At 41.8% G+C, this 23,956-nt stretch overlaps 1 long non-coding RNA gene across 2 annotated transcripts; it reads right to left on the reverse strand.

The window, feature by feature from the left end:
* Positions 1-376: 376 nt before the first annotated feature.
* On the reverse strand, positions 377-23,402 carry LOC308645714. Of its 2 annotated transcripts, none has more exons than XR_014021271.1 (5): positions 23,286-23,402; positions 18,435-18,594; positions 17,835-17,932; positions 16,181-16,363; positions 377-482 (listed from the first exon to the last, which is right to left on the reverse strand). It is a non-coding gene; the product is annotated as an uncharacterized lncRNA (long non-coding RNA). The 2 variants fall into 2 exon arrangements; XR_014021272.1 differs by lacking the exon at positions 23,286-23,402 and adding an exon at positions 20,061-20,108.
* Between the last annotated feature and the right edge of the window lie 554 nt (positions 23,403-23,956).

Here is a 23,956-nt window from a genome sequence, read left to right on the forward strand (position 1 = left end):
ACTCTTAGAAGAAAATGTAGGGACAACACTGTGTAGCAAAAGAAACAATTAAGAATGTGAAGAGAGAATCTACAGGATGGGAGAAAAATCTTTGCCAGCTACTTATATGACAGATGATTAATATTCAGAATGTATAAAGAACTCAAAAAACTTAACAAGAAAAAAAAATACCAAATAATCCAATTAATAAGTGGGCAAATGAACTAAACAGACACTCCTCCAAAGAAGAAACACATATGGACAACAAATATATACAAAATTCTCAACATTGTTAGCAACTAGAGAAATGCAAATCAAAATTCTCCAGTTAGAATGGCATTCATCAAGAATAAACAATAATAAATGCTAAAGAGGATGTGGAGAAAAAAGAAACACTTACATGGGTTGGTGAAATTGTAAGTGTGGAAATCAGTGTGGAGGCTCCTCAGGATTGGGAATAAAACTTCCACATGACCCAGCTATACCACTCCTCAGTATTAATCCTAAAGAATTAAAGTCAGCATGTTATAGTGATACATTCATACCCATGTTTATAGAACACAATTCACAATAGCCAAACTATAGGACCAGCCTAGGTGTCAATCAATGGATGAGGGGATAAAGAAAATGTTGCATATCTACACAATGAAATTTTATTCAGCCATAATTATGTTATTTACAGGAAAATGGATGGAATTTGAGAACATTGTGTTAAGCAAAATAAGCCAAACTCAGTCAAAAGTTCCATGTTTTCTCTTATATGTGGAAGCTAAAAAGGAAAAGAAATTTGTTCAGAGGAATCTCATGAAAATCAAAGGGAGATAAGTGGAGTGGAAGAAAGGAACCAGGGGAGAGAGGAGGGGAGATAAATGAGGAATGATAATAGCCTAATTGTTACATTGTGTTCATGTACAAATATGTAGTAACAAATCCCACCATCATGTACAAATACAATGAGCCAATAAAAATACAGAAGAATAAAAAAAATAAGAAAGAAAGAAGCAAACCCCAAAAGATAGATAAATAAATTAGTTGTATGTATTTTCTCCAGAATCGTATAAGAGTTCCAGTTACAATTTTACAAACTAAAAGGCTATAGTTATCTTTCATACAGAAAACTTGGAAACAAGCTGTCAAACAATAGAACATTAGTTAAATAAATCATTGTGTTTCCATGCAATATATTAGAAAGCAGTCTTTTTAAAAAGTGTTATTCTCAAAGCATATTGAAGGATACAAAAAAATGATTATAATGTGTGAAGTGGAAAAATAAACAGGTTGCAAAATACTGGTACAGATTGCTGATCTCAGTGTTGTTTAAAAATAAAATTAAGTGCCTATACTATGTTTGCATTAGAAAAAAACAAATATTAATCCTGGCTTTCTCTGAGAGATTGGATTACAGTTACTTTTTTCTTTTGATAGTTTTCCATATTTGTTCTTTAAAATATTCTTATTGTAATTAGTAAATTAGTAAAAAGACAATAAATGGAATAAATAAAGTCATCCTGTCTTGTCTATTTCTCATGCTATCTGTGAGACTCAATGAGAACATAGAGGGCTCCCCTGGAAACCCATGGGGAAAGGCCAAGCTCTATTTGCACATTAGTTGATATCATCATAATCGGTTCTGCTTGACTGCTTTCTGCCACTAGTTGAATCAAAATTTAGACATGCAGAGAATGAGCCAGGAGTGGTGGGGGAAGTGATGACCGTCCCCTGATGGCATGACTGCAGGGGTGGGACCGGTGATGACAAAAAGCCCAGGCCCTAGCTCAGCGCTTCTCATCCCAGTTGGGCTTTAGAGTCACCCGTAGTCTTTTGAAACACAGATCCAGTGGATCGAAATTTCCAGATGGTAGGACCCAAGCATTAGCGTTTCCCAAACTTTCCCCAGAAAATCCTCACATGCAACCAGGTTGGGACCTCCTTCTACATAAAGGCAAGTTCCTGGCACTTCAAGTCACTATTTTGTTGTTTGTTGGGAGTGAGGAATTGGGGAAGGGGACTAGGGAGGGGTCACACCCTAGAAGAAATCTTCTGAGGGTCTGAAAGTCCTGTGTGCAGTCAGGCCTGTGTCCAGTGATATGTGTTCCAACCTCCATCTGACACTTTCCATTGGGTGGGGTGGGAAAACCAAAGTCTGAGGCCCCCGAGAAGCCGTTTCTAACTCTTACGGGAAATTTCCCTAGTCTATTCGGTATAGATAAAAATTACAATGCACATTTCAAGAGCAGATTATAGCTATTGATGCAATTTCCTGGGCATTACCTCACTGGAGACTTGCAATTCTTTTTTTTTCTCTCCTTTCTATTTTTTTTTTTTTTACACTGGTGGCTATTTACTCTAATATTTTCCCATGTAGTAACTTAGTGAGGTATAATTGATATTCAATAAAATGCACATGATAAGCGTCTAATTTGACACATTTTGACATATGTATATTTCATTACACTATCACTGTAGTCAAGAGGGTGATTATATCCATATGTATATGGATATAATATATATTATCATATCTATATGTTATATAATATATATATATCCATAATCCCAACAAATATTTTATGCTCCTGTGTAATCCCTTCATGTAATCTTCCCCATCTCCATCAACTATTGATAGGCTGTCTCTTACTGATGACAAGTTTTCCATCAGTACTGGAAATTCATCCATATTGCTGCTCATTCACATTCTGTTGTATGTACATATCACATTTTATTTCCTCATTCTCCTATGGAAGGACATTTGAGTTCTTTCCAGTTTGGGGGCCATTAGAAATAAAGTAGCTACAAACATTCATGTACAAGCCTTCGTAGAGATTTATGCTTCCAGTTCTTTGCGGGTAGATACCTAGAAATAGAATAGCTGTATTATAGGGTAAGTATACGTTGAACTTTTTAAGACTCCCCCAAATTATTTTAAAAAGTAGTTGTACCACTTTACATTGCTATGAGGGTAGCAATTCCTCTAGCTCTTTGGCAACAATTGGTATGGTGAGTCTTTTTGATCTATTCTTACAGGTATATAAGTGATATCTCACTGCAGTTATTTCCTTAATGACTAATAATAAACTTTGACCTTGATCTTGTGTCATGATATTGCAATTTATAATAAGAAATATACATTTTAGTCTTTGTCCCCAATTTCTAGCACAGTGCTCCTAAAACCCTTGCAATTTCCTGAGGAATGGGAGTGCTAGATCTTGTTCTAACATTTGGTCTTTGACCCTGGTTCCTGACACAGAGCTCTTAGTCTCTTGGAATTTCCTGGGTGGTAGGAGTGTCTTTTGATCTGATGAGTCAACTGTTGGTGGACTCCTGGATTGCAGCCGGTCACCACAAAGATCAAGCCACAATGAGAAGCTTGGAACTTTCAGCTCTGTTTCCCATCTCGAGAAAGGGGAGAGGGACTAGAGATTGTGCTAATAATCAATTGTGATATATGATGAAGAAACCATTAAAAAAAAACAGAAGTTTGGGCTGCAAGAACTTCCAGACTGGTCAAGTAGAACACATTCATGTATCAGGAGGGGAGCACACTCCAGCCCCACAGGAACAGAAGCTACTGCACTCAGGACCCTTCGGAACCTGTCTGTATCTCTCCATCCAGCTATGTATTTGTATCATTTAAAATATCTTCTGCAATAAATCAGCAATCATAAATAAAGTCCTTTCTAAATTCTGAGAGTCATCCTAGCAAATGATTGAACCCAAGAAGGAGGTCATGGAAACCCCCAATTTATAGCTAGTGGCAAGAAGTATCAGAGGGCTGGACTTGTACTTGGCATCCCCAGGGAGGCAGGCAGACCTGGGGGTCTCAGCTCTTCAGCTAAGGGATCTGGCTAACTCCAGGTAGAGACTGTCAGATTTGAATTAGAGAACACCCAGTTGGTATCCACCAGCAAACTGAATGAATGTGTGGGGAAAATCCCCAGACATCATCACAGAAGTGTTCTGTGTTGGTGTTGACATTACAATAAGAAAAAACAAACTACACTCATGATATCCACATAGTAACTCCATCAAAATGAACTGCAGATCTAAATATAGAAATAAAACCAATAAAGCTTTTAAAAGAAAACAGTCACAAAACACATTTGCAGCCTTGAGTAGGCAAAAATTCTTAGGTAGGACACAAAAGGAAAAATAATAAAATTTATAAGATAATAAATGGAACTCCCTAAATTTAAATCTCCATCTTCAAAGACACTATTAAGGGAATGAAGGCAAACCACAGAGTGGGAGGAATAGTTTGAAAGCACGACTCTGGTTAAGGACTTGTATCTAGACCATATCCAGAGCTCTCCCAACCTAGAGAAAGAGAACCAATAAGACAATTTTTTTTTTTGTTTAATGGGCAAAAAATTTGAATAGGCATTTTTCCAGAGAAGATAAAATGGATAGTAAAGAATTATGTCATTGGCTGGTAAATGGATGGAACTGGAGAATATCATGCTAAGCAAAATAAGCCAATCCCAAAGAACTAAAGGCCGAATGTTTTCTCTGATATGTGGATGCTAAGGGGGAGCACTAGGGAAAAATAGAGGTACTTTGAATTAGAAGGGAGTGAAGGGAGGGGATGGGTTATGGGGGTAGGAAGGAAAGTAGAATAAATTGGACATTATTATCCTATGTGCCCATATGATTACACAACAGGTATAATTCTACATCATGTACAACCAGAAGAATGAAATGTTATACTCAGTTTATGTAAGATTGTTAGAATGCATTCTACTGTCATACATAACTAATTAGAACAAATAAAGAATAAATAAATAAAAGATAATAAATTTAAATATATATTATATTATATTATATTATATTATATTATATATACATACTTCCACTGCAGTAACAATTAGTTACTCTTGGAGACTGAAGACAGAGAAAGTCATTGGTAAGACGAGTCAGGGTCAAATTGTGATTCATCTGCTTTCTTTAATTTCAGTCTCAACTTCTGTTTTAATTGTACCTTGATTAAATGGTCTCAAAATGAATAACCAAATTTTTCTTAAGCTTATTTATTTAAAAGCCTTAAATTATCATCAGTCCTAATATCACTTATAAAGTCAGCCAGGCAATTGTCATTGTTCCTATTCCCATTTTGCAGACAGAGAAACAGTCTCAAAGAAGCAAAGCAGTTTGCAATCATGTAATTGGCCAGCAGAAAGTCCATCCTGGAAGCTCTGACTCTAGCCCAGTGTTTTTCCATGGCACTCCTTGGATTCAGAGAGCCTGCTGTGGTTTTAGGGCAATATCCGTTGAGAAGAGTTGGGGTAAGTGATTGGGCATGCAGGAGAGTCACCCAGAGACGCAGCAGCCGAAGAGGGATGAGGTGAGAAGGCAGGGGTGGGAACGTGTAAGCAAACTAGGGTCAAGAACACACTGACCTCAAAAGCACACAGAAGTTGACAAGTTGGGACACAGCTGGGGCCAGGATGCAGGTGAGCAGTCAAAGCCAGAGAGGAACAAGGGTACCACAGGTCAATGCACGTCAGGAGGTCAACACCCAGGGAGGCGATTCCAGCAGCTGACTTCAAGGCTGAACTGCTCAGAGAAACCAAGAATATTGTGGTGGTGACCAGGGGTTGGGGGACAGGGCTTTGGAGCAATGTTGGCCAAAGAGCACCACATTTCATCCAGGAGGAGTAAGTATAAAAGATGAATCGTACAACATGGTAATTAAATTAATACCGCATGTTGCGTTCTTCAAAATTGCTAAGGGAGTTGATTTTAAGTATCCTCACCACACACACACACAAAAAAAAAATTAAAAGTATGTGAAGTAATGCATGCCTTAATGAGTTTGACAGACTCATTCCCCAATGTATACATAGAATTTCAAAATATGTTGTTTATGATAAATATATATATATATATATATATATAATTTTTATTTCTGAATTTTAAAAGACATGCTTAATAAATGGTATTGTGAACATCATCTAAAGGAAAAAGGAAATCCCAAAAAAATTAAATCAGTTGCTGCCTGTGATAGATTTACTATCTATTGCAGATAGGACGGAAGCCAATCTGGGTCAAAGAGAGGAGTCTTAGAGTCACTCTGGAGAGATAAGGAGTAAATAACCATGACTGCCCAAAAATACCAGAGCCAGAGATGAGCCCTAACTAAACAGAGGGACAGAGATTATGCAGGAAGGCGTCCTGCCTGGCCATCCGGCACACCCCAGAGCCGAGGGTGCCCTGGGCTGCAATCTCGGTGTGTGAGGCAAATCTCGGCAGGCCGTTCCATTGAGGTAGCAATCAGTTACTCTTGGAGACTGAGACATAAAAAGCCGTTAGTAAAAGCTGAGGGTCAAATTGTGATTCATCTGTCTCTTTAATTTCAGTCTCCACTTCTGTTTTAATTGTACCTTGATTAAATGGTCTCAAAATGAATAACCAAATTTTTTCTTAAGATTCCTTATCTAAAGGCCTTAAATCATAACACTGATCTCACTAATCAACCGTCTCAATTATGTGCCTGATTGTGCTATTTTATACATCCTGGAGTAATTCCAGGACCAAAAGAAAGGTCCAGGCCACATCTGATATTGGATGGGACCCTAAATCAGAAAAGAAATTAATCTTTGCCATATCTCTTCTATAAGAATATTGGCACTGCCCATCGAGAAAAGGATGCAGAGGGTAGAGGAAGTTTCTAAAATGTAATGTCCCAAACCAGTAGTCCCTCTCCATCAATCCTGTATTTTGCTTTCCCTGTTTTCAGTTATCCATGGTCAACCACTGTCCAAAATTATTAAATGAAAAATTCCAGAATTTAAAAAAAGACAATTCATTCATTTCGGGTGCCACTCCTCTAAGTACACTTGTCCTACCATCAAGTTCTGTCCACCTGAGACATGAATCATTCCTTTGTCTAGTGTATCCACAGTATATGCTCTACCCACCCAATAGGCATCTGGTAGCCACCTTAGTTATAAAAAGCCGTTGGTAAAAGCTGAGGGTCAAATTGTGATTCATCTTTCTTCTTTAATTTCAGTCTCCACTTTAATTTCAGTCTACTAAATAGGCATTTAGTAGCCACCTTAGGTATCATTTCAACTGTCAAGTTTTCACAACACTTGTTTTCAAGAAACCCTTATTTTGCTCAATAATGACCCCAAAGTGCAACGGTAGCAATGATGGCAATTTTATTACAATGAATTGTCATAATTGTTTTATTAGTAGTTATTACTAATCTCCTACTGTGACTAATATATAAATTAAATTTTTATCATAGCTATGTAGGTGTTGGGGGGGAAAAGCACAGTATATATAGGATTCAGTACTACCTGAGGTTTCAGGTATCCCCTGGGAGTCTTGCATAAAGAAGCATTCTACTGTACCACATATACTGACCTTCAATTCCTTTGTTTTGGGCATTTTTGTTTGTTTGTTTGTTTTGTATATCAGGGATGCTTAACCACTGAGCCATATCCCCAGCTCTTTTTTTTTTTTTTTTTTTTTTTTTTTTAGGCAGGGTCTCACTAAGTTGCTTAGGGCCTCGCTAAGTTGCTGAGGCTGGCTTTGAACTCTCTATCCTCCTACCTTGGCCTCCCAAGCTGCTGTGATTACAGGCATGGACCACCATGACCAGTTATGTCAACTTCCTTTTATATGCAGTTTTCAGATAATTTCATTTGTATTAAAGATTCTATGATTTATTTGTAAATACAAATGACCTTTAAATTAGTATGCATTATTTCTCTCAACAGCCTATATTTTCCACTGATTAAATTTTTTTTAATCTTAAAATATAAGAGTCCCTTCAAAGGTGGTTACTCCCTGCACTGGGTTTCAGAACATGTCAGAAGTACTTATTTCTTTTGCCTTCCTATCCCAGTCATCAAAGTTCATACACTCCAGTTACCATTCACCCTCCTGCCCCAGCCATGCCATGCCAGGCTGAGACACAGGCAGAAAGAAGCATGCCACAGGTAGGAGAGAAAGTCGCAAAGGTCTCCAATGACGTCCCAAGTACTGTCGGAGTACAGGACAGGGCGCCCAGAAGAACAACCATTCTCATAGGGCCAATATAGTCTCTTGCATGTAGATCCAGCAAAACCTCCTACCCCAGGGCTTTTGGACTTTGCACAGCATAACCCTGTTGTCAGCAAAGCCAAACACAGCCCCGAGCCAATGCTTCCCTGGCAGTGCCCAGAGATGACCTTATTTCTATTGTGAGCATTTCAAATTCACTTAAAGGAACCATTGTCCTTAGGCAGTGTACATTTTTAAGAGGTTAGTAGCTCCAACTCTTCAGCCTTTAACAGGGGTATCACAAAATAATTGTTTTTCCCATCTCCCCAAAAATAAAAAGTACAGTGGCAAAATAGAAATGCATCTGAGAGGTGTGTTCAACCAAAGGCCACATTATTATCCGTCACTATGATATAACCCAAAATAGCATTGGTCATTATCATAGGCTTGGAGCTCTCATGAGAACTTTGGCCACATTCCCCAAACTCCAGTTAACCAAACATCCTGGAGGTCATCTGACTCTACATTTTCCACAAAGCTATAAAGATTTGAGCTGTTTAGAGCTGGATGGGATCTTAGAGGTCAACTATGCCAAGAGCATCATAGCATACATAAAGAAGAATGATAACAACTAACATTTACTGACCACATGCTGAGTGTCCCAAACCAAGATAAGCATTTATATCCCACTGACTTTAATCTCCATCAGCCCTTCAGAGTTGATACTTTTATTATTCATACTTGACACACGAAGCTTTAAGATCAGCTAAATAATGTGTCCGATATCACAGCTAAAAAACATCTATTTCTTTCCTCCACCTTAGTCCTTTGAACCCTGAACCACTGCTTCTCCAGTCAAAAAGATTACAGAAACTTCCAGACTGCAGAATCCTGGTACGATTCTCTTTTGACAGGGGCTTGTCATTCCATATCCGGCAAGTTATGTACAACCACAGAAAATATGGCATCTGCCCACTTTACGAATCCAATACAGCTGTGACTTCTCAATATTTGTGTTAAATTGCCAAATCCTTGAGTCACAGGGGGCTTCAGCCCAAACCTTCATTTTAGAAATGAGAACACAAGACCTAGAGAGAGGAAATGGTTTTCATAGGATCCCACAGTTAGCTAGAAAAGCAAAGCAAGGAGCACTGTTTCAGAGTCAAAAAATAGAATACTGTTTTATTTACTGCATCCCTATCTTTTTCTGAAAATGCAGTTTGACCTACTAACCTGATGTGAGAAGCTGATGAAAAAGAACATCCTCATCCAAGAAAAAAAAAAAAAGAAGAAGAATCCCTCTGCAGTTGTGATTATTAACCTTTTGGAGGCTTTAACTTTTATTCTAGAATTTTGGGAAGAGGTAGCTCAAGGGTAAAATGTAACTTAACTTGAAAAAGGTCAGTTCCCTCTTCAGGACATTCTAGCAATTTTATAATAATGCTCAACACTTACAGAGAGCCTTTTCCACCAGGGGAATGGGAGGATCAAAATTGATACCCTCTCAGTTGTTTTTTGAAGTGTTTATTCCGCCTGTCTCTGGGTAGATGGCTGAGTTCTGAGCCAGGAAGGGGGATGCAGGTAAAGGAAGCAGAGACCGCCCTTGGTGTCAGCAGTGTAGACTCCTTGAGAAGGTTCCCTTGCCCCTGCTCCCGTGAAAACAAGTGACAACAGAAAAACTGAGAGACATCTGCATGCCTTGAAATTAATTAAGTGAATGGGGGAAGGGATGGTACAGAGAAAAGAAAATCAACAGGAGTGAAAGAAAGAGGAAGAAAAAAAGATGAAAGAAGAGAATCAATGAGACAGGAAAAGCAACCATGCTGCATACAGAGAAAGTTCTAGCAGGGCACAGTCACTGGACACTGGAAAGCCCTCCACGTCAGCAGGGAAACCCCCCGTCCAGACTTACCAGCTAGCAGCTAAGCTCCAGCCTTGCAGGTAGGCAGTGAGAGTCAGAGTCGGACAGCAATGCTTGATGGGTTGGATGCCTTCCAAGGGGCTGGGGTGGGGGGTGGGTGTTAAAGGCTAAGACCTCACCGTCGTGGCAGGGGGGAGATCCACTAGTAAGAGCGATATGAGGACAAGAAATCAGGTCAGAGGCCTTGTCACCAGAACTGGGGCCACAAGAAGTCAGATATTTTTTGTTTTTCCCCTAAGCTTCACATTTTATTATTGTTAGGGCACAACCTCTTTGACCAATCATACATCAGCATAACCGTTCACTCCCCATCAAACTTAGCATAAAAATACACAGGGCTGCCAATTTGAGTAAGAAGTCAGGTCTTGGAGCCAGGTCAGAGCCCAGTGATGAGAATCGGGTCACCAGGGCAGGGCTGGACCAGTGGCAAGTCTTCCATGAGGTGGAGCTGCAGAATACTCCTCAGGACTTTCCCCGTCTCCCTCCTCCCTGGCCACAACTGGCTCTAGAGACTTTGATGAGGCTGACCAGGATGGACAGGTGGAGTTCCTAGAGGCCAACACTTTCAGCACCTACACTGACCTTGCCAAATGGAAGCCCACCCAGAACCAGAGAGCCCCAGATGAAGCACACTAACCCCCAGGCAAAACCAGGAATGGTTCAAGAAACTGGGACCATTTAGGCTGGAAAGAAGGAGGAAACAGCATAGGGCAGCAGCCAATGAATTCAAATATTGGAATGCCTCCTAGAAGAATGTCTAGATGTATGCTATGTGTCTTGTCAAACAGAACCGAGCCCAGTGGCTGGAGTTCCCAGGGAACAGCTTTGAATCTCTGGATACGGAGAAGCGCTAGTACAGCCTGCCTCTGTGGATTCCAGAAACTCATTCACCAAGAAGCTAATGATGAGGGCACAGTGTCAGGTCCTGCTGTGATATTTGTCCCCAACTGACCAGCACCCTCTCAAAGGGTCCTAGTTTGAGTAATAAATAGTAAGGTCACCCTCCTCATTGAGCACCTGCTACATGCCAGGAATTGGACTGAACATTGAAAACAATTAAAACACAATCCTTGACTTCCACAAGCTCACATTCTAGCTTGAAACAGAGATATTGAAAAACTAAATTAGAATATAGTGTGGTAAGGGTGCTAGAAACAAGAGTGTTGGAATGGAGACATTAATTTTCATATCGAGCATAGAAAGGAGCTCACAGCTCACTCATTTCTACCTTCACTCATTTTCTCACTTAATAAATATTTGTTAACTAAGTTCTATGTGTTAGGTGCCACATAGATATCCATATATATCACTCTACAAATCAGAACTCTCTTGCCTCATAAAAGTTCTTTGGCAAACAGACTAAACATATAAAATCCTTTCTGTTTCTGAAAAATATACCTAGATTCCACCAAAATAGATTTTCAGAAGCTTCCAATCATTGATCTTAAACTTGCTGTCTTGGTTCCCATAAAACAAAATCCCTTTTTTTACATAAAAGTCTTTCAAATAGATAAAGGTAGTTCATACATTTTCCTTTTCTGCTTTCCAAGCTAAATATGTCCAGTTCTTTTGTCCAGTTTTCCTACCATTGGAATATGAGACCTTTTACCATCCTGGTCACCTTTTCACTCCTTTTTGTCTGTGTCCTTTTTCAAGAGTGACACCTAAAATAATCTCAAAGACATACCCTAACTGGGTGCATAAATAGATGATGAGACTGGAACCTCTTTGTTTCTATATCCTATTTCTCTGCCATACTGCTAGCCATGCTGACTTTGTAGTCAAATAAAAGTTCTAAGTCTTTTCACAAGAACTTCTGCCAAGCCACTGTTTGTGTTTATTTCATTTTATCTAAGTAGTACCACAACACTATTACTACTAATAATACACTACTGGCCTATGACTCTGGAGAGTTAGAGAGAGTGCTCATATTTCAGGGACATGCTGATCTTCTAGTCCAATCCCTACAATGTACAGATGCAGTTACTGATGTATGAAGAGGACAAATGATAGTCTTAAAAAATCACAGCTCACTACATTCCAGCCTGCCAAAATATACATTTGTGGAAGCATCAGTGCCTGAGAGAACGTTGACTATGTCCTCTCCATTACTTCTGATATTCAAGGAGTGAGTCCCCCACATTCTGGTCCTCTAGTAAATATCCCTATAATTGATATCTTCCAATTTTCAATCCAATCTCTTACTACTGATTCTATGTTTTTGAAAAAATCTAACTCCCTTCTTAAAATATTTTAAAAGTCCCCCATTGTGCTGAAGGCAGCATCCAGCTTCCATACCATGTCTTAGAGGTCTTAACCTGTTATTTCATTATTTCTTCCTTTATACACTAACTTTTATCAACTGGGTGGCTATACCATACCTGCTCCATCCCCCTGTCCTTTTTTCCTGCAGATCCCTCTTTTGTGGAATTCTTTCCTCACTTGACAAGCTTCTATTTCCTTTTCCCATTATCTTCATGATGAAGTCTTTTCAAATTTTCACTAATCACATCACTGCACACTGCTCACCCCCAAGAAGCCCGGGACCCTGAGATAACTGCTCCTCTCATTGCATATTCAACTTGTATAGGATCCATTTGTCCCCCAAATGCAGGGTGACTTTTGAACTGTCTCCTCGATGGAGTGACCCCCTGAAGATAGTATATATATGCCATATCATAAATGCTCAATTCATTTATTTAATACATACTAGCTGAATACCTATTGACCAATGAAGTCTTTACCCTTATTTATCTATCCGTCTAGCAGGATAAATATTCACCATAAATAAATAATAACCATGGACTACTTTGAATTTTAACAGGGAGAATACTATGAACTAAGGAAGCAGATAGGAGGGGGCTAAATCTAGACTCAGGACCATGGAAGGCTTCTTTAGAGAAGTAAAATTTAACCCAAGACTCAAGAAATTATCCAAGTAAGTAACTCTTTCTTTACTAAGTTGAGCACAACTTACCAAGCTTATCAGGTTTCCAAATGACACTGTCATTTCTTTAAAGTCATTGGTTAAGAACCATGGTGAGAACAGACGTCTGTGGCATCTGTGGAAGTCTGTAAAATGCCTTCCCCACCTGACAAACTCCTATTTTCTTTTCCCACTGCCTTCATGATAAAGTCTCAAGATCCTCCACTAATCAATTTTCTGGAGGATATGTATGACTGGGGTGATATTCAAGATATTTAGTAACAGATACCACCTGGGCATCAACCAGTCTGAATGGACACCAGCCAGAGGCAACGGGTCCACCCACCCCCACCCCACAGGTAGGCAGAATGTATCCTGGACAAAAAAGAATCCAACCTTCTGTGACTCTCTTCCCCTGGAGAAAGGCACAGATGTCCTCTACCCAAATGCAACTCTGGCCTTCCGTCTCTTAAAGAAGATTTTATTCTGCATAGGATGATGGCAAGTACCATTCAGGACTTCATAGGGTCTGCCTATGTGGGCTACAGACATGGCTGTGCTCTGGCTCCTATGACAACCGTCTCCTGAGTCAGCTAAGAAACTCTGGCTGCTGTCTCCACACATCCTTTCCCATTTAATGATCCTTTAACACCCAGAATAAGTTCAAAAGTGCCCAGTGTCTGTCTTTCTTGCTTGGGGCTTTCTTTGCCCGCCTCACAGTAGACTGCGGAATTCCAAGCATGTGTCTGCGGCTCGGTGAGGCTGCTGGTATGTCGGGCCATACGTTTTATTGGGTTCCATATCCTGAGAGAGATACCAGAGGGAAACTCTATCTGAGATGTCTGTGGAGAAAAAAATGTGGAAAGGAAGAAAGCATCTGTGCCACTGAGATTGCTGACACTGGTTTCTTTGTAGACCCTCTGCTTTCTAAAAGATTTGAAACAGGACCAAGATGCACACCGTGGGAAAGAGTGTTAAACAATTAGCAAATCACCTGACATTTCCAGAAACTGAATGGAAGTCAAGAACGCGTTCTGGGTTCACAGGAACACTTCTGCCCTAATCTCAGGACACGGATGCCCTACATAACTTCTTTGTTCCTTTCTCATCTAGGAAGAGAACATTCAAGGAATGTTTGCACAGGGCCTGCCCTGCATACTATTCTTTCTTCATATCAGAAAGTAAAATTGTGGTCCCTAAATTTCAAAGGATATGAATCAACTCATATTAAGGGAAATATTGTTATTTTCATGAGCTACTCCTTATAAATTTTTGGAGATTCAACCATTTATTATTCCTTTTACCTAACAGTACAGTATTTTATGACCCTGATTTTGATGCTTAGAGAGGCTTTGACTTAGCTCTTGCAGGAAGTTCGTGGCTACACTGAGAGTCCTGCCTGGACTGCTCGTTCTAAGACTGATCCCGTTATGGAGTGCAAGGGAGCCCAAGCCTGGGAAAGCCTGCAGAGCCTACCTCAGCCCCTTGGGGCCAGCAGGTAGACGTCTACCCCTTCCTCCTGCACCCAGTCAGGTCTGCCTCCTGGCTAGAGATGGTTCTGGTTGCTTCCAGGCCTAACTTATACTCTGGGGTATTCTGAGAGTCCGGCCCAGAGAAGTGACTTCAGAACCTACTTCTTGATGCTTCTCCAGAACTTCTATTTGGCTGCAAGGCCTCAGGCAAGACCCTTGAACTTCAGGAACCTCCACTTCATCCTCTCAAAACTGTAGATAACAGCAGCTAACCCAGAGAGCTGTTATGCGTATTCAGTGGGTTTTTCCTATGTGGACCCCACCCCACTCCTCACTCCACACCATCCCCAGACAGTGGTGGAGGGTAGTTCTGGAATGTAGGGAGGGTGTGGAATAACAAATGTACCTTCTTCCCAGTTCTCTGTACCAGGAAATCTGGTCACATTATCCAGCAAAGTCACCCCAGACACAAGCCAGCCAAAGCAGACTTACCTGGAAGTCAATCTCTGCCCAACTTTGCTTTGCCAAACAGGTGACTAATGCTCTTAAAGTAGCTCCAGAGTTCTTCCAACTAGCTACGTTGTCCTAACACTTCATGGGGAACCCCCAGTGTATACAGCAGGCCAGCACAGAACTGTTGACTTAATGATGGATTGCTGGGGCTACCGTGCCCTTCCCTTCTCCCTCTCACCCCCGCCCCTCACCTCCAGTGCTTCTGTCCAACTCAAAAAGCCATTTGGAAACCCCCACCCTGGACCTCTGGCTCCTCTGCAGAAGAAGAGGTCCACTGAGGTACCTTCATGGGATGGGGGCTTCTAAGACTGTTCATCACACCCCAAGTCTGAGCCCTGTGAGCCATCAAGAAATGATCTGATCAATCACCTTCAGAAACCAGAACATTCGAGAGACACAGCTCATGCCAGTTCCTTCCACACAACATACAACTTCTTTTTTTTTTTTTTTCCTGCTTCCTATCTGGACAATTATAGGGGCCTCCAGCTGTTCCTGTCTGTCAAATCACCAGTTCTTCCCTTCTGGTAATACATTTTTCCTGAAGCAGCATTTTAACAGCAGATTAGCACCTGATGCATTAGTACTTTTTATCACCTAACAATATTTGTCATCCAAAGGGCTGAGTAACACAGTTGCCATCTCTCAGGTTACGTTTGTTTGCTGCTCTCCCTCTTAGTCATTGTCTCACTGAAACCGGCACTTTAGCCACACAAGATGGCTCTAACCAAGAAAGGGGAAATGCTGTTAGAGTTCACACATTCTTCACCCCTAGAGATCCATCAATTTCTCTTCCTAATATCTGTCCCTTCTTCAGTCCTCCTCTTTTTCTTTTTTTTCTTTTTTTTTTTTTTTTTGTCCTTCCACATTCAATTATTTCAAATAATTTCAGTTCCTGGACGAGTATCAGGTGTTCGATAAATATTTGATAATCTGACTTAACTCAGTGGACATAAAAGGAGAACAGAGATGCTAATCACAGCATTTTGGAGCACTCGGAAAACTGGGAAATCCAAAGGAGCAAGCCCCTCATGTTGTGGATGAGGAAAGGGAGCCACAAAGAAGCAAAGCAATTCACCCACATTCCCACCCAGCAGTTTATTGGCAGAGCCGGAACGCAAACTGAGACCGAAGCTTTCAATTCACACCGTATCATGATTATGAAAACCCCACATGTTCTCTTCAAGGTCTGCATGTTCCAAGGTTCTGACTGGAATAGGACGCGGTTTGCTAACACCTTGACCCTGGCAGTTTGTGGTTTATAGGACCTTTTCATTTCAAAGACTGGATATTTCCTCAAAGCTGAAAATAAAAATCCAGAATTTCTTTATTCACCCAAGACCATTCATTCAAGATTTCACAAAACTGGCTGGATGCCAGAGTTATTACCTGGGGCAGCTTTCAAAATGCAGTTTTTCTACCAAGTAAGTTTCCAGCCTTGGCACGATCTGAGGATCTGTTTATTGCCTAGTTGGGCTCTATCTGTTTATTTGCTTGTTTGTCCGTTTCACCTCTCAGTGTTGGTGACACATCGGGTTTGGAGACTAGTTGGTGTCAGCTCCTTAGTCGAACCTACAACATTGGTGGTGGTGAGCATATATTTGAACTCACTTGAGGAGAAAAACATTATTAATGACCAGTTAATCTGGAATCATATCCAAAGTCATCAATCAAAATACACATCCAAAGCTAGGTGCAGTGGCTCATGCCTGTAATCCCAGGGGCTTGGGAAGCTGAGGCAGGAGGATTGCAAGTTCAAAGCCAGCCTCAGCGAGTTAGCAAGGCCCTAAGCAACTCAGCAAGAGCATGTCTCTAGATATAATATTTTTTAAAAAAAGGATTAGGGATGTGGCTCAGTGTTAAGTGCCCCTGGGTCAAAAAAAATCATATCAGAAAATAGCAACATAATAATTATGGTATTGAATATAAAATTCTATTTGCTAGACCATCAAAGTCAATTTGTTCCCATCCCAGGTGCCCTGACACTTGGGGAGAGTCCCCAAACACTGTCCCTCTTGGTATGTAAACAGGCAGGGAAGCTCTGTGACTGGGCCTGAAACCTCAGACGGCAGCCGCAGACGCAGAAATCACAAGGCCAGTGTAATTTAAAACCTACGTATTTATGTAGACAAACTCCTGTAGACATACAGTTCCAGCACCTTATCTCTCTTTTGGCTCTAATCCCACTCTGACTGCCTTCCTTCCAAGTAATTCCATGAGTTCTGGGAATGTCCAGAACTGCACAAGCCCAGGACTGGGACCAATTTTACCCTGAGTCATCTGTCAGGCCGCAGTTCATGCTTTCCAATTGGTGTAGGTTACTAAGCAACCACCCTGTCACTCAGGATAATGACCTGACTCTGTTTCCAAGAGAGGCAACAGGACATGGGATCCTAAAGGCAGTAACACCACCCACTGGGACTCTTGCCAACCTGGGTGTGAATCCAGGCTGTTCAGCTACCCTAGGTCAGTAAGTTAGCCTCTGTATGCAAAACGGGGGTTAAGAGAACAGCTCTCCAGCTGGTTATGATTTAAAATGATGCACATAAAATATCTAACACAGCTTCAATGCTCCCTAAATGGTTGTTTTTATTCACTTCAGCCTGAGAGCAAATAAGGCAATGGCTGGGGATGCAGTGTGGGGTCGCTTTACATGTGGGACAGTCCAGTCACTGTCAAAGTTAACAGAAAGGAGATAATTCTACAGCTCTCCACCCCTGCACCCCCCACCCACACACACACCCTGCCATGCTCCTCTCCGTCCCTATAGAAAACGGCAGAAACGACTGGGCCTACACTTTTGTTGCCACGATTGGTGCTGGGGGACTGGATGTGTCATTTCTGCAGAGCCTCTAGCATTCAAAAAGGTTAAAGATTGGCCATGGTGACCAGCCCCAGCAAAGGCCTAAGGCCACCCGGGGGTTAGGCATCAATGTCTCTCCAAAGCCAGGGCCTTCCCAGCTGCCTTTAGCACTTGTTAGTTTATAAGCTCCATCTGTGACCTGGGACCCATGCAGCTGATCTTCTTCCATTTCCAACATACCCCCTTCTCATGGGGTGTTCACGTCTCCCTGCAGGACACTTGATGGAGATTGGAGAGGGAACGTTTAGCCAATTCTTCAAATTTGCTCTCAAGTATCTCTGCCAAAAAGAAAAAAAAATCCAACAAGTCAAAAAGACAAGACAGATCCTAGCTGCTAAAGCACTTAATGCTTTTGTATTTAAAAATGGGGAGGGACTGGTTGGTTTGGGGGATTTCAGAATAAACTGGAGGGGCTGGGGTTGTAGCTCAGTGGTAGAGTGTGTCCATCTGCAACCAAAAAATTTTTAAATAAATAAATAATTTTAAAATAAAAAAGGGGCTACAATTGTGGCTCAGTGGTTGAGTGCTCTCCTCATGCGTGTGAGGCCCTGGGTTCGATCCTCAGCACCACATAAAAATAAATAAATATATTGTGTCCAACTACAACTAAAAAAAAATAAATAAATATTTTAAAAAATAAAATAAAAAAGAATAAAATAATGAATAAAAATTTTTCAAATATATTTTTTTTTTAAAAAAAAGAATAAACCAGGGCAGGGATGCCTAATCCCTAATCTAGCATATACTGAACTCTCTATGATCAATGGCATAGGACCTCACCACAATTAATGTCTTCAGGATCCTCTTCCAGAAAGAGGTGGCACTGCAGAGTTCTCTTTGTGAACCTGGTGATACTTAGATCAGGCTAGTGAGCCCCAGCTACCAAAAACATGAAGTTCCCCCAGATAAGGAAGGGCTAATTGCTTTTAGCCACAGGAACCTGGAGTAGGCAGGCAGGATAGAAGGAAATACAGTTCTCATTAGAACCCAAGCAGAGAGGAGAGCACCCCAATACCCAAAATGAAGAAGCAGGTGAGGCCTGCCCTGAACCCTATGTGCTCTTTGACCTAAAGGCCCCTCCATGAGGAGTGGGATTTTCCTTTCTGTAACTGTGCTTGGTTACGTGCTCCAAGGAGTCAAAATCAAGCCAGGTGTGGTGGTGCAGGCCTGTGATCCCAGCAGCTCGGGAGCCTGAAGCAGGAGGATCATGAGTTCAAAGCCAGCCTCAGCAACTTAGTGAGGCCCTAAGCAAATAGCGAGACCTTGTCTCTAGATAAAATATTAAAAAGGGCTGTGGATGTGGCTCAGTGGTTAAGCACCCCTGCATTCAATCCCCAGTACCAAAAAAAAAAAAAAAAAAAGAAGAAGTCAAATTTGAGGACCTGGATGCTCATAAGCATTTTGCTCTTAATCCATAACGTAGCTCGGGGCGAGAAGTTATACAGAATGAAAGCCATGCTTTCAGGATAGATCTGAGGTGTCCAGGACACATGAGCCCTATTAAAACCAGACCTTTACCCCACAAGCCAGGGGTTGGGTTTGGCTTTGGCTGGACACTGTGTGGATAGTGTTTGAATAAGAAGAAACAACCTGGAAGCCACCGTGGAGCTAGAATGGGCTCGACTCCAGCTCTGCTGACCCCTTTGGTGCCTGACCTTAATAAAGCCCCATACCTCTTTGTGTGTCTGTAAACTCTTGATTTCTTTTGCAGAGATACTACAAAGAGCCTTATGATTACCCAGTGATCAAGTCCAAAATGGGACCTGGACCAGTTATAGCAGAACCATTAAAAGCAGGATCCCTGAGCCCAACCACAGACCAACTAAAATAGAAAATATAGGAAAACAACTAAGACATCTTCATGCAACAAATTCTCAGGTGGTTCTTACACACCCTCAAGATTGAAAGTCACTGAGCAACAGCCTGGAGACCAGACTCCCTGATAAGGTTCCAAGTCCTTACAAAGGACTTTTGAGTCCCATTACCATTGCCTCTCTGCATGTCCATGTATAGCTGACAGCTGGGTCCAGAGACAGCAGGACACTCACTGAGACGATTACATGCTTTGCCATTTATCCCCAGAGTGTCTCTACAAGCAAGAACTATCATCCCATCTTACAGATGAGGACACTGAGGCTCACAGAGGTTCAGTAACTCGGCCGAGATCATATGGCAAGTATGTTGCAGAGGTCGGATTTGGATTTCCATCAAGGGGATTGCAGGTTCTCATTCTTAACCACCGCAGACTCACCACATGCTGCGTTCCCTCAGTGACTCTGTTTACTGGCCAGCTGTCCCTTCAGCCTCACATGCCTCACAATGCCTAATCCTTTGCCAACATAGAAAATGCAACTGTCTTACTGAACCCCCAAACTTCCACGGATCCCACTCCAGAGTATTAGCTACCCCTTCTTGTGCTCCAACTAGATTTCTATAGGCATCTCCATCTTCGCACTGTGAAAAAATGCATCGTGATTGTTTAAGTTCCACCATCTTTTACTGGGCTTTAAAAATTCCTAAAATACAGAAGGTTTTTAGAGCAGTGAAACTTCTCTGTGTGATTCTATAATGAAGACACGTCACTACACACTTATCCAGACCCAGAGAACATACAACACCAAGAGTGAACTGTGGCCCTTGGATGACAATGATACATCAATACGGGTGCAGCAAATGTAACTCATGTACCCTTCTGTTGGGGGATGCTGACAGTGGGGGAGGTTGTGCATGTGTGGGGTCCAGGAGTAAAAAAATAAAGTCTATTTAATTTTTTTTAAATCCTACCACTTTATTATTTATCTCCGTCACCACACACCCCCATGCCTGGCACATAGAAGAGGTTAAAAATCACACACTGAATGAAAGCAGAATGGCAGATGCTCTCCCATGGGACAGAGTAAAGCAGACCTGAGAGGGGCCCCAGCCAAGGCAAGAGGCAAGGGGAGACCCGAGAAGAGGGCAAGCTATGGAAATTTTGGAGCAAGCCTCCAAAAAGAAGAAAGAAGGAGTGGGTGTCCTGGCTGCGACCCTGTAGAAACTGAAGACTGGTGACTGTTCGGTGCAGAGCGGAATCTGCGAGGGAACAGGAGGAGACCAGGGCGAAGAACTGTGGAGCTAGAATGGAGAAAAGAGGAGGAGGCACATTGCAATGTCCAAAGGCACAGCTTCCCGGCAAATGCATCTGAGCCCTGACCACTCCAGAGGGCAAGCAGGGTCGTTAAAGGGGAAAGAGGACCCCTGCAGTGAGTCTTGGAGGAGGGGGTGCAGATCCCAGGAACACCAAGGGACCATTCATCATCCAAATGCCATGCAAAGGGGAAGACCAGCAAGTGAGATTATGCTGCAGGAAACCAGACTGCAGCGTCCCCCAGAATGACCCCTATAAACGTTTTGATGGCAGTTCAGATGCCAGGGAGCAAAGGCTATGACATACGCTTTGCAAGAACAATTGATGCTTTAATTTGGAAAGAAAATCTGGAGGAAGGAAAAGAAAATCATCAGCCATGTAGTAATACCATTTTCTAGACCAAGGACAAAGCACTTACGCAAGAGCCTGGGACCAGCATGTCCTCATTTTTTTTGTTGTTTTGTTGTTAAGGTACTGGGGATTTCACCCAGCTGTTTAACCATGAAGCTAAATTCCCATCCCCCTCCCACTTGTTTTTTTTTTCTTTTTGAACTTACACTCTTCCAGCCTCAGTTTCCCCAGCCTCTGGGATTACAGGTATGCTCCATTGTGCCCGGCTCATGCCTCATTCTGCCAGTGCATGTCCATAGCTGACCTCAGAGTTGGCATTAGATACCCTTGGGTTGGACATCCAGGTCTTCCACTTACTAGCTCCATGACCTTAGGTGACTTTCTTAATCTCTCTGAGGTTTAGTTTACTCATTTGCAGAGAAGAGATAGTAATGCTTAGCTTATAGGGTTGTCCTTAGGATTGCATGAGATAAAGGATATAAAGTGCTTTAGAAAGCAGCTGGCTTAAGGTTCTATAAATGATGATGGTGATGGTAGTCATTATTCTATAATTACAGGAAAAAATCTTTACTGGGTATCCGTGCCCTGTTTCCCCCAAGAAGATTCTGTCTCCCAAAGAAGTCCCAAAAGTTTGCCCAATTGCTTCAAGTGAAATTACTTCAGAATCCCCCCCCCCTTTTTTTTTAGTCTGAGCCTTCTCTGTGCAAGATGATGTGCAAAGTCTGATTGAAATGTCCATGACAGGGTTCTTATGCCATCTTGGTTTTCATTAGTGCCAGAAAGGAGGCGGAAGGCCTCTCTATGGTTCTAGGGACAGTAGCAGAAGTGCTACATGAACTCCAACAGGCCTGGGGGTCAGAAGAAGGTGAAATCATCCACTTCTGATGTCACAGAAGAAGGGGAAATTGGCTGGACAGGATAGTGGGCACCAGAGAAGCTAAATCATGTGCATCTTTTATGCATCAGATTTTTAGGACAACTGCCAAGCTTTGTACAAATCACCCTATTCTAGGGCAATTGGTCCAGAGGACACACTTGACCAAAGTGACCAACCATCAGCCAGCCAGAAAAGAAGAGATAGACTAGTGGGAGAAGGAGGTGAGTCGGGAACATGGCAAGACTGAGTCAGAAACCTGGAAACAGACCCCAAGAGGAAGTAAAGATGCAGCGTTGGGACCACGACACACGTTAGTCATGAGAGAACTGAAACAGGAAATTAAGCTAAGAGAAAAGTAAAAACATATGATGAGAAACTGTGTGGTCCTTAAGAGCAAGAGGGATGGTTCAGAAACAATGAAAAAAGGAAGAGAGATGGAAGGAGAGAGACAGGCCAACAGACGGGGACTAACATACAGCCTGGCCAAGGGACAGAGCATGAAGGAGACAGAACAAATCCAACACGCGGGTCCCCTTCTGGGTTCCCATGTTGGGCTGCACATAGGGCTGCTGAGTTGGGAGGGACAGGATATCTGAGAAGGTGGAGCATGGGCTGGGCCTGCCGCAGAGGTGAGACCCGTGGGGCAGGGACCAAAGCGGTGAGATCTTTCCTTCCAAGCTTCTCAGCATTTTCTTTTATAAAATTATTTTCCAAGTTTTGTTTTATTTTTAATTAACATCATAATTGAACACATTAATGGTGTAAAATGTCATGTTTTGATACCTGTAAACATTGTTAATGATCAAATTAGAATAATTAGCATATTTGTCACCTTAAATATGTATTGTTTCTTTGTTGTAAGAATAGTCAAAATCTAGAGCGCTTGCCTCATACGTGTTAGGCACTGGGTTCAAATCTCAGCAGCGCTTATAAATAAATGAATAAAATAAAGATCTATCAACAACTGAAAAAATTAACAAAAAAACAATAGTCCAAATTTTCTACCTGTTCTAAATGTTACGTTATTGTTACGGTATGTTATTGTTAACTATCATGGCCCTGCTGTACAACAGAACACCAACAGGTGTTCCTTTTTATCTGCTTGTAACTTTGTCCCCATTGACAGATTCCCCCACCCCCACCCCCACCCCCATCTCCCTTCTTCCCATCCCCCACAGCCTCTGGTAACCATTATGTTTTTTTTAATCATCTATGTGATCAATATCTTTACGTTCCACATCATTTTCTTTTACATAATCACAAAAATAATACCTACTCCAGCATACCATGCCTGTTTTCCTTGCTCTGTGCAGTTTCCAGACTCTGGGTCACCTGAGAACTGTCCCAGACACTTCACTATGAGAAAACAGGGAGGCTTTCCAGAGACACGAAGAGGGTGTTCTGAGAAGGAAGGTGGGAACAGGATCTGGATGTCCCAAATGGAAGGCGTACTTTTCAGGACACATTGTCTAGCAGAGACAGGACCCTAGGCCCATGCTGATGTCACAACACCAGGGTGAAAAGGGCTTTGAGGACATGGAGTAAAGAGGCCTGGCCTCTGCCCTGGCCTTGGCCACCAACTAGCTCTGTGATCTTGAGCAATTGACTTAACCTATCTGGACATCTGTTTATAAATTTGCAAAATGAGGAGGCTGAACTGGATATCTTCCAAGCTTGCTTGACGGGCTAACATTCTAGATTCTGTGGTTCTATGAGCCCATGGTTATTTATACATCAGACATTTTCGCAACGCCCAAACGGTATGAGCAGCCTTGCCAGCCATGTCAATAATATTTTATTTATTATATTACTATGAACTGAATAGGTTATTTATCTTCTCCGGGGACAACTTGTACTTGCATACAATTCCAACATGCACAGTAAATCTCTCCTCTGAACTCCCAAGCATCTGGATCCAGACACCTCTCGGTGTCCTTACCACGTTCT

Source organism: Spermophilus citellus, assembly GCF_964194105.1.
Source record: "Spermophilus citellus genome assembly, chromosome: 1".
In the NCBI taxonomy this organism is placed as follows: domain Eukaryota; kingdom Metazoa; phylum Chordata; class Mammalia; order Rodentia; family Sciuridae; genus Spermophilus; species Spermophilus citellus.